The sequence below is a fragment of the Wyeomyia smithii genome, chromosome 1 (assembly GCF_029784165.1).
Source record: "Wyeomyia smithii strain HCP4-BCI-WySm-NY-G18 chromosome 1, ASM2978416v1, whole genome shotgun sequence".
In the NCBI taxonomy this organism is placed as follows: Eukaryota; Metazoa; Arthropoda; class Insecta; order Diptera; family Culicidae; genus Wyeomyia; species Wyeomyia smithii.
In genome coordinates, this window is record NC_073694.1 from 126,630,753 (window position 1) to 126,643,089 (window position 12,337).

The following is a 12,337-nucleotide window of genomic DNA, read 5'->3' on the forward strand; positions in this document are numbered from 1 at the left end:
GAATAAAATTATTCCGCATTAGCCCGTGCATTTAGCATATTGGAAAAGTGGTATGAGAAAGGGAAGTTTCCAATTTCATAACAACAGCGATTAGACGGAAGACGACGACGATGAAAAAAAGTACAAGCTATTTTCAGCTAAGCAAGTAAAAACGATTTCATCTGAGTTCTGACAATTTCAACTTGAAAAATCATTTGAAGTCAGCAGATCATCCACAAAAAATGAACCCCTTACAAAAAGCAACATTGCTCAAGGCTATTATCCCTCAGATTGACGAAACCAATAACCTTTCGGGAACGAAGTTTCTGAAAAAATTGCAGTTTCAGTGTCTACCTTAAATTAACTTTTGTGTGGAATTTATTTGAAACAACTTGCATTTATTAGTTATTTGATGATTTTTTAACAGTAAAAAGTTTGGAAAACAACACAAAATATTTGTTATATGGATTTAAGAAAAAAAATATGGCCATACTCAGTAAAAACATTTGGTGGGACTGATATGAGATTATTTTTAAGATGCATCGTTCGTTTGCAGGTACTTTTGCCACCGATAGCACCAGCTTTCTCGTCTAGTTTGTGTGCTCAATGAGTAGTGCTTGGCGTTTGCGAAACCGCACACAAAACGCAATGAATAAATGCTGCGAATGTAAAGACGACATCAACGACCTTGAGCCCCTGCGCTGCGGTTTCTTTGCAGCTTACTTGCATATCAGCAAATATTTTATAATACCAATATAGTTCACTTCCAAATTTCCCATATATTTTCGAGAAGACGGATAGGGAACATCCCATCTTGTGGTGAAAATGGTAACTAAACTCATTGCACAGTGGTACAGTAACACAATTTAGGCGGACATGAGGTTTTCGATGTGATTTTGTGGTTTTGAAGCAATAGTTTCTTCTAAGAAGTTGTTGCTTATACTTAGTCCTTTATTAATGTGCAAATTAAAATTAGGGTGGCCCTAAAATCAACGAAACAAAATAATTTAACATTTTTATTTGCAGAAATATTGTATACATTCTTCGGCAAAGTTGTAAGTCAACTTATTATAAGCAACTTCGTTATTTTTTGTAGCTATTAAATGTACCAATTTAGAGCAATTTGACGTAACTGACCTAGGGTTCCAAAAAAAACAGATTTTTTGCTTTATTTTTTTCAGTTCAAATGTAATAACAAAGTTTTCTTCGGTTAACCTTAAGAACACAAAAATACGCAACTTTTGACGCAAAAACATTGTCGATATGTTGTATAGGTAAGGAGTTTTTATTTTTCAATAAAATGTTTAATAAAAACATATTTTTAGGCTCTTTATTTATATTGGTATTATAAGATGTTTGCTGATATCAAATATCTTATAATACCAATATAGTTCACTTACGTGAAATCATGAAGACACATTGAAAATGACAGAAGCGCTAGTCACCTTTTCGACCGCTAGGAGCGCCACTTCTGATTTTGTTCTACAGGACATTCAAAAAAGAATCACTTTTGACAATAATATTACCAAAATGGGTACACTGAAAAAAATGCACATATTATTGTAAATTTTATAATGAGAATGAAGTTCGCTTATTAATGAGGCAGTACATGAGTGACGTTTCACGGTTGGTACCAGTGATGCCACATATACAGATTTAGCTGCGTTTACACAGATTTTTTGCGTATTTTTCATACAGATATCTGCATATACAGATTACAGATTTTCTGGAAATGATACAGATTTATACAGATTTTTTTGGTTTCCATAGGATCGTAAATTAAACTTCTTTATATAGTTGAAAAATATAAATTAACTCAAATGCGGTGGAACGTATCGGAGGTTTCATTACATTCATATGCTACGCATAAACGTGTGCATGAATGAATTCGCGGAAAAAATGTTAAACAAGCTATATTGCATTTTTTTTCGAGAAGGATATGTCCAGTACATATGTAGATTTTATTTTACAGATTTTTTCAAATTTTGCCAACGTGATGAGATTTTTAGAGCTCCAAAATACAGATGAAAATTTGGCATCACTGGTTGGTACGTTTGTTGTTGTTATTGCTTTTGCAACCTCAAATCCAAAAGCATGCAGAAATATTGTTCGCATAACGAACTCAAAGTTCTTTATTAAGGTTAACCCGTAAAGACCCGGGACGGAACTTTTTTTTAGAAAATGGTCGTTCTCAGCGATGCTGCGGCCGATTTGAGTAAACTCGGAATATTATTCAAGGGGAATAGTTGCTCTAAGTTTTAGTAAGGGTGCCACCCCTCTGAACCCCTCCCAGTTTATGTGAGACCCAAATATGTCTGTGCCTTTTTTTATTTTTTCCTACTGATTGAACAAACGCATGGATTTATCATACGTATCAAATGTCCTTTGCATCAAATCATGTCGAGTAGATGAAATACGATTAACAAAAGTAAATTTTGAAGTTACCAAATAATTTCAGTGCAAAATCACATAACTACGTATTTTCATAGAAAGTCAAAAAAGATGTTCTACTGAGGGAGATTGTAGCTGTGTCCTTCAAGTTTTCTACTCTACATTTTTAGAATTAGGTCTTCTAAGTCCAAATATGTTAAAAGATTCATTCTAGCATATACAGATTTTGAGAAAAACAAGTTTGAATTCACTAAAGTACGAATTTTCATGGAAATTCGATTTTCTCAGTCTCTCACAGTAGGTTTCTATTTTGTTTTTCCATTTTTCAACTTTACATTTTTAGAAAAAGGTCTCCTGAATTCGAATATGGCGAAAGATTTATTCTAGCATGAACAGATTTTGAGAAAAACAAGTTTGAATTCACTAAAGTACGAATTTTCATGGAAATTCGATTTTCTCAGTCTCTCACAGTAGGTTTCTATTTTGTTTTTCCATTTTTCAACTTTACATTTTTAGAAAAAGGTCTCCTGAATTCAAATATGGCGAAAGATTTATTCTAGCATGAACAGATTTTGAGAAAAACAAGTTTGAATTCACCAAAGTACGAATTTTCATGGAAATTTGATTTTCTCAGTCTCTCACAGTAGATTTTTGTTTTATTTTTCCATTTTTTAACTTTGCATTTTTATAAAAGGTCTCCTGAATCCAAATATGGCGAAAGATTTATTCTAGCATGAACTGATTTTGAGAAAAACGAGTTAACTAAGGTACTAAGGTACTGACTAAGGTACACTAAGGTACACACTAACACAAACGTTTTGCGGTGCCAGTGCTCACATCGACTTTTTTTATCTTCGTTGGTTTGGTTAGTTATTCGTAGTTCCGACCGTAGTCTCCGTATAAATTGTCCAAGAAAACAAAAAAAAAACTCTATCGTCCGCTTTATTTACTCTAAAGACTAATCACAAGCCACGTGACTCTTTTTATTGTTTTAAAACTTGAAAGGCTTTAATTTTTTTTTTCAGTTCGTATATTTCTAAACCAACCCGAGATTCCGTATGGTTTATAAATATACGAATTCTGCTCTATGCTATGAACCAAAACTTTGATACCGAGTTGCTGGTATCTAGTTAGATACAGATATAATTACTTGTCTAAGACGTACATACTTTGATAGTTTTAACCATGTTTCACTCAAAAGCTGTTCATGCTAGAATAAATCTTTCGCCATATTTGAATTCAGGAGACCTTTTTCTAAAAATGTAAAGTTGAAAAATGGAAAAACAAAATAGAAACCTACTGTGAGAGACTGAGAAAATCGAATTTCCATGAAAATTCGTACTTTAGTGAATTCAAACTTGTTTTTCTCAAAATCTGTACATGCTAGAATAAATCTTTTGCCATATTTGAATTCAGGAGACCTTTTTCTAAAAATGTCAAGTTGAAAAATGGAAAAACAAAATAGAAACCTACTGTGAGAGACTGAGAAAATCGAATTTCCATGAAAATTCGTACTTTAGTGAATTCAAACTTGTTTTTCTCAAAATCTGTTCATGCTAGAATAAATCTTTCGCCTTATTTGAATTCAGGAGACCTTTTTCTAGAAATGCAAAGTTGAAAAATGGAAAAACAAAATAGAAACCTACTGTGAGAGACTGAGAAAATCGAATTTCCATGAAAACTCGTACTTTAGTGAATTCAAACTTGTTTTTCTCAAAATCTGTTCATGCTAGAATAAATCTTTCGCCATATTTGAATTCAGAAGACCTTTTTCTAAAAATGTAAAGTTGAAAAATGGAAAAACAAAATAGAAACCTACTGTGAGAGACTGAGAAAATCGAATTTCCATGAAAATTCGTACTTTAGTGAATTCAAACTTGTTTTTCTCAAAATCTGTTCATGCTAGAATAAATCTTTCGCCATATTTGAATTCAGGAGACCTTTTTCTAAAAATGCAAAGTTGAAAAATGGAAAAACAAAATAGAAACCTACTGTGAGAGACTGAGAAAATCGAATTTCCATGAAAATTCGTACTTTAGTGAATTCAAACTTGTTTTTCTCAAAATCTGTATATGCTAGAATGAATCTTTTAACATATTTGGACTTAGAAGACCTAATTCGTAAAATGTAGAGTAGAAAACTTGAAGGACACAGCTACAATCTCCCTCAGTAGAACATCTTTTTTGACTTTCTATGAAAATACGTAGTTATGTGATTTTGCACTGAAATAATTTGGTAACTTCAAAATTTACTTTTGTTAATCGTATTTCATCTACTCGACATGATTTGATGCAAAGGACATTTGATACGTATGATAAATCCATGCGTTTGTTCAATCAGTAGGAAAAAATAAAAAAAGGCACAGACATATTTGGGTCTCACATAAACTGGGAGGGGTTCAGAGGGGTGGCACCCTTACTAAAACTTAGAGCAACTATTCCCCTTGAATAATATTCCGAGTTTACTCAAATCGGCCGCAGCATCGCTGAGAACGACCATTTTCTAAAAAAAGTTCCGTCCCGGGTCTTTACGGGTTAAGAAAGTTCTAGTAATTTATTTCAAAACATTAGGTTTAGAAGTTTTTTTCGTTACGAGTGTTCTGAGTATTTGACATTTAATATTTAACCAAGCCCAAACTAGCCGTGTATTTTATACCAATTGGTACAGAGCGGAAGATTGTGGGCTCGAATCTCAGTATAACCAGGTCACAACAATGCACAGTGGTACAGTAAGGCAATTTAGGCGGACATGAGGTTTTCGATGCGATTTTTTGGTTTTAAAGTCATAGTTTTTTCTAAAAAGTTGTTTCTTATAGCTAGTCCTTTATTTATGTGCAAATTAAAATTAGGGTGGTTCTAAAATCGGCGAAATAAAAAAAATAACTTTTTTATTCGCAGAAGTAATTGTATACATTCTTCGGCACAGTTAACTTATTTTAAGCAACAAAAAACCCTTTTGTAACTATCAAATTGACCGACATAGAGCAGTTTTACGTGAGTAGCTTGGAGTGGGTTTCGAAAAAAAACAGTTTTTGGCTCTATTTTTTTCAGTTCAAATTTAATAACAGAGTATTCTTCGGATGACCTCAAGAGCTTAAACATATGTTTTTATTGAACAATTTATTGAAAAATAAAAACTCTTTACCTATACAACATATCGACAATGTTTTTCCGTCAATAGTTGCGTATTTTTGTGGTCTTAAGGTAAGGAAAGATGCGTTTGCTTGCGGGAAGATTTTGCTCATTTGTTCTTCCTGTAGAGATGAGCTTAAAGGTCGCAGTATAGGCTCATATATTTCGGAAATCAAACAACCGTAACTACCCGATGTACCAAATCTAAACACACAATTTCAACAGTTGTGCGGCGTTGTCGAAGCGTTGAGTAGAAAGATAGATGATTTCGCACCCAAACCGAAACTGCCACCCGCTACCCCTTCCCTATGTGATACTTCAGTTTGGCCTAGACGCAGTGCGAAGCGCCGGCGTGATGAGCACCAGCCATTCATTCATGCTACTGCAGAATCTGGAACAAAAGAAATAAATCTAAGCGACCATTCTGTTTCATGACTTTTTCCTGCTGTCGCACCGAATAGATTTTGGCTATACATACCTGGATTGAACCCGCTAACAACGAATAGTGACATACAAAAAATTGTGTCACGGTGCCTTGACTTAATCGATTCTGCTGAAATCATTCGGCTTGTTCCGAAAGATAAAGACGTAACCAGCCTATCACAGACTAACAGACATAACACGTCGAACAAATTTTCAATAAAATCATCGTTTGGATGATTCCAGTACTTTACGTTAGTAACACTAGCACCATCTGCTGTCGTGTTCGCGCTGCGTCATGTATTTCATCAGCGCCAGCGTTACTGCATGTGTCAAATGGGGAACTACAAAATATGTATGAGATTGCATGACAGCGCCCCAGACGACGTTTTCGCGCGATGACTGTTATTCGATTGAAAATTTGAAATGAACGTTTTTGTGGCGATGGAGCTAGATTCCAGTGTTACGTCTGTTAGTCTGTGAGCCTATCTTTCGTATCGTATAAAGTTGGTATGAATTTGAAAACTCGTGCACTAGACCCTTCTTCTTCCTCGCCGGCGTTTCATGTGGCTAGTATGGGTAGTAGTACCCACTCGGAAAATATCCATGTGGGTACATACCCACACGGAACTATCGGACCAAACCAAAAAAAAAAAGTAATGTGGCGAGCGACAGATTTTACGATGGATATCGTTGAGCGAGAGGTTATAAATCTACAGAATGATGTACAGTTGTAAAGTTTATAAGGGAGAAGGATTATTTTTTCAATTGTTTCATTTACGATTGAGAATTTCATTTACGATAGAGTTCGAAATTTCATTTACGATAGAGTTCTAATGTTTTGTTTTCTCGTGAAAAATTCCCATGCCAAATTTTAGCTCAATCGGACTTTGGAAAGTAGAGCCTCGAAGCGGTCAAAGTTACAGTTTTTTGATCGATGGAAGAAATGTTCGAGCTGGGAGTGTCTTTTGTGTGTTCTTGTGTAGCTCGAGTCACCCAACGCAAAAGTTTCCATGTCCCTTAAATTTAATTTTTTTAAACAAATTTTTATGAAATAATATCAGACCTCGATATTTCATGCATTTCTAAGAGATTTGCTATAAAAAAAACCGATTTCGGAAACTTCAAGAACTACTCTTGTGCATTTTTAGGTTGGTCAAAAATGTAATACTTTCACAACTGTAAGTGAAACCTCATCAGAAGTCCGATTAAGCTCAAATTTTGGATAGAGACATTTTTCGAGAAGACAAAATTGTTGAGCGCTTACGTTTGCATTAAAAAAAAATGCTCAAAAATGCCGTTTTCCCATGGGTTTATCTTTATACGCACTGACGAAACTACCCATGCAGAATCAATCATATTAACCCATGAGTCAGCAGGAAAAAAAGGCTCGAACTCTAACCGTAATGGAGAAAACAGTGAACAAAACAATATCGCACGTTTAACCTTGGGGCTAATAGCGGTCTCGATAAACTAGATAAGTTGAGAGAATTCGTTATCGATATTGTTTTTGGCACATTTTGTATGTGTAGGATAAGTACAACGATACACCGTGCCCCAGTGCTTAGTCGAGCAAATTTCCAGCTCGAAAAGATCCTCGACTCGATCGGGAATCGAACCCGATATCACAACCGTGTGGGAGAGCTAGCCGACCGACATCGCTAACCACAGAGCCACGGGGACCACAAACAGTGAAGCTACTCCGTTTAAAATGTGCGCGATCAAAGAACGTTACGAAAACGGACATCGTACGGAAAAGGACGCCGGTTAGGCTTGTTCCGGTATCTACAACATCTTGGCACTGTTGGACTACAATCTAAGCATCGAAAGAAAGCCCGGTTCCGTACGGTCGACGACCCTGAGCGACAAGAAGCTCCAAAGAATGCTGAAGAGAAAGACCGAGAGAAAAGTGGCTACATCGCTGCGTACGCTTGATCGGGAGGTCGGTGCAACCGGCCGAACAATGGAAAAGTACCTGGTGAACATATGGACATCAAAAAGCGGCAGTCCCGTCCATTGGTCTCGGAGCTGCAGGCAATAATACAGTGTCAGCGGCTGAATAAGATGGTCGAGTCGATTTCTCCGGCGAATCGCGACGTGATGGTGGTGGTCGACGCCAAGACCTATCTCACCCTGGATAGCAACGACTGGCAGGGCACTCCGCATTTTACTTCCCCCCGAAGGAAGTGAGCTCTGAGGTGAAATTCATTTCACACACCAAGTTTGTGGCTGACAATCAGCGAGAAGCTCCGTACTGGCCGTGAACGGGGAAGCTTATAGTACGAAGTGCCTGCCGGAAATTGCGAAGACGGCGAAGACGAGGTGCTCTGGCCGGATCTGGAGGTGACTACTCGATGTAATCGTTGGAGGAGATGAAGCGGCTAAAAATCAATGCGGTACCCAGGTCGGCCAACTCACCTAACGTTCCCCAGCTGCGTCCAATCCAGAATCAAACCAGAAGCCTAAGACTTACTACAACAATTTTGACGCGAAAATTGAGGAGGAATTGATAAATAAAACGAAGAAAGAACCAAAAAAACATGCCTACACGCATGTTTTCGTCCACAATGGCGAATGTTCTGGTAAACTTCCGGAAAGCCGCTCGCAAGGGCATGAAATTGCTTTTGCTAGTGAGTCTATATAATTACCTTCCATGGGAATTTCATTAAAATCAATTATCTGTCTTGGTTTTTCTATCACCATCCGAAAAAAGTTCGTTTTTTAATGCAAACATTACTACTGAACGAAATCTGAAAATCTATTTCCATTTGCACCCTATTGTTGATGCAGTGTAGATTTTTCGCAAAATTATGTTCAGGTATCAGCAGGCCGCACCCCCCCTCGGCTACGCCTTTGTCACCCATGAACCTTCCCTTTAACTACCCATTCGGGAAAATAATGCGACGCCGGCCCTGCTGGCCGACTGGCTTGCTGTTCCGTGAATTTGTTGACCGTTTAAAAAACGTAGACAGACAATCCCGAACGCAGGAGTTACTAACTTGAATATATTGCGTTCTTCTGTGGACGGTGGAAACCTTCGGGTTTCCCCTAAAGGCGAGTATCTGTTTAATAATTCTATTCCTCTCCCGCTGAATAATCCTGTGTTGCAGAGTACTGACAACGACAATGGTAGTGCTGTTTGGCTGTATTATCAAAATACGCGGGGATTAAGAACGAAAATCAACTAGCTCTTTTTGACGACCCGTGATTGTAGTTTTGATATTATTATACTAACAGAGACTGGCTTAGACGACCGAATCAACTCACTGCAACTATTTGGGACTTCATTCAACGTATATCGTTGTGATCGCAGTGTGCGCATGCGCAATAGCAACTGTAGGATTACGGGCTGCTATCCATCCAGATGGCTTCGATGGCGATGCGGCAGTCCAGTCCTACGTCGACCGATACATAAGCGGAGGAAGTTGGAAAGCTCTCTGGGCCAATTTACCAGTACACTCTATTTTCTGGGTCCGTGTATCACTATGAAAATTTAGTGTAACCGAAATAAAACGCGGCGGATATATTCAAACAGATTTTAAATAATTAAACATTTATTCTTATACATATTACTTATATTAAAATGACTAATGAACAAATAATCTTAAAAGTGACGCGTTAGTCAGCGTCTCTTCTTGGCGACAATCTGCATTACCACTGACTAGATTTGATTGTGCTCTGGCCTTTTAACTCCAATCTCCAAACTTGTGAAGTTGACCGGCTCCCTTGGCAGTGATAGGATGATAGTGCCACTCACGCTCTTATCGTGGCCGCCTGCTATCTGTCGGATATAAATGATGATGACAATAGACCAGCACGTAAGCGGCCAGTAAGTGCCGAGTTCCCGCCAGCCTTCTCGCCCGTCGCTTTCAGCCAGCCACTCGCTAGGAGAGAATACCATTGCTCCAGCTTGAAGTTGCGCAGAGGATCAAGCTGCGATCCAGGGTTGTATGCTCGGGTGGTTTGTGATGCTCTCGTAAAGCAACAAATCCAGTTTTGGTGGTGTTCTGATTGCTATGGCGCAGTGTCATCATAGCTCACTCATCGAAACTGTGAATGGAGATCGTTTGGAGCAAGTTTGTGTCCGTGCAACGGTTAGAGGAACCAAACCGCTGCTGTGTGGTGTATATATTCCGCCAGATAGGAGTCAGGATGTCGACGTCATTGAAGTATTGTATTGGTGAGTTGTCCGGTAAAAGCACTGTGAATGACATTGTGTTGGTCTGTGGCGACTACAACGAGCCACGTATCATGTAGTTGCTCGATTCTCTCTCAGCATCCGATCAACTACCTGCTGCTAATGCGACTCTGATAGATGGAATGGATTTTTTGAATCTACGGCAGCAAAATCTTCAGCGGAATCATAACGATCGCACGCGGGATTTAGTTTTCTGTTCCTCTGAACTCCAATTACCTGTTGATAGCTGTATCACACCTGTCGACCGCCACCATCCGCCCCTGACAATCACGCTACCTAATTCCTGCTCTAATAGCACTGCCCCAGTAAAAGTGCAGATAATGTAAGACGATCATTAAATTATCGTAAAATCGATTTCGTGGCACTTATCGCTTTTTTGTCGGGTTTCGATTGGACTTGTATATTAGAGATGGTCGGGTATGGGAAATTTGTTACCCGTACCCAACCCGTACCCGACTTATCGAGAATTTTCAAACCCGTACCCGACCCGAACTCGAAAAATATTTTTTTGCGTTACCCGAAACCCGACCCGAACTCGTCGGGTACGGGTCGGGTACGGGTATCGGGTATTGTATATATCGTCAGTTGAATTCAATACTGGCACAACTCAAAATTCATAGTTTCGAGAAAAACGCGTTTGAAAATTTGCGCCGAAAATTTCTTTTTTCACTTTCGTGAAAAATTCCAATTTTAAGATTTTCTATTTTAATTGAATTTGTTCGGGTCTATCATGTGCATGTAATAAGCAAGTGATAAGAGTTGGAACCTCATTTTCCGTCTTTTTAGGGATATTTTTGCTTTGTGCAATAAAGGCACATCTACTTATATTTCTAGAAATATTGTGAATTTTGAAACGGGTCTTTGTGAGATGAAACTTTACAGTATTTGGCATCGTTTGCCATCAATAACTCAAAACTGCAAAATTTTGAGTTGTGCCAGTATTGAATTCAACTGACGATATGTTTGCACTGATGTCGACGTTATGACTGCACGATTTTGCGACATCATAGTTCAGAGGTTGAACGCAAATATACCGTTAGTGAAGCGCCCAAATAGTCCTGCTTGGTGCACGCGCCGGTTGCGCAATCTGAAACGATCTTGGAATAATGCTCAGCGAATTTATCGTCGTTTGAAAAAGTAATTTTAAAAGCGCCAGTGACGAATACCGCCGCCTAAATAGTGATTTGTACAAATCGTACGTCCTACGTTCAGTTCATCGATACCTATAAATGTCCGTTTAGACGATTCGACTTCGACTTCAGAATCTGATTCTTGTGAGCTCTTTACAAAATTTTTCGCCTCCGTGTTTGTTGACAGAGTTGCCTCCGATGTTGATGCAGACATTGCGGCGGCTGCCGTTCCGGCCGGTATAACTGATTTGACTACATTCGAAATTACCACCCACTTGATACTGGGCGCAGCAAAGAAACTTAAGCGTTCTTATACTCCAAGACCCGATGGCATCCTCGCCATAATTATTAGTCGATGTTCCAATGTGTTGGCAAATCCACTTCGCTGTATCCTCAACAAATCGTTCGAGCAACGGAAATTTCCCGAGATTTGCACTCAAAATATTTTTAACATTATTGTTACGTGAAATTTTCTGTACTTATTCATTTTCTGTCATTTTGCAGATTTATATGACAAACACAACATCTACGTGAAAACCACATGCTTACAATGTTTTATCATGTGGTATCTACGTGAACTTGGTAACGTCAAACAGAATGAAGTATCGCGTAAACTCTCTATATATACAGCGAATATATACAGAAATCAAAACGGCGAAGCTGTTGTGCACTGAACCAACGACAAACGTAAGATTCACCTGAAATGTCACATAAATGACAAAAAAAATTGGAATCCAATAAGAGTTACTTGTGTCACATAAATCTTATTCGCATCGCAGTAAACATCAATGGATTTTCATTTGATATTCAAGTGTCATACTAGTAAATGTTACGTGAACTAAAAATATATGTTACGTGCGTGTTGATGTGCAAATTTTATTCAAAGCTCAAGATGGCGACAACAGAGTGCACTGGTTTTTCGTTGCTAAACGAGAGTGGATTTTCAGGTTGCTTTGATGTTTTTAACCGTAAGTAACCATCGTAGTCCGAAGTAGCGAATTATAATTAACGTTATAATACTTCTACAGAATGTGGTATCGGATTGTTTGAGCTGGTTACAATTTCGGTTGAGGAACTAAAAGAATATT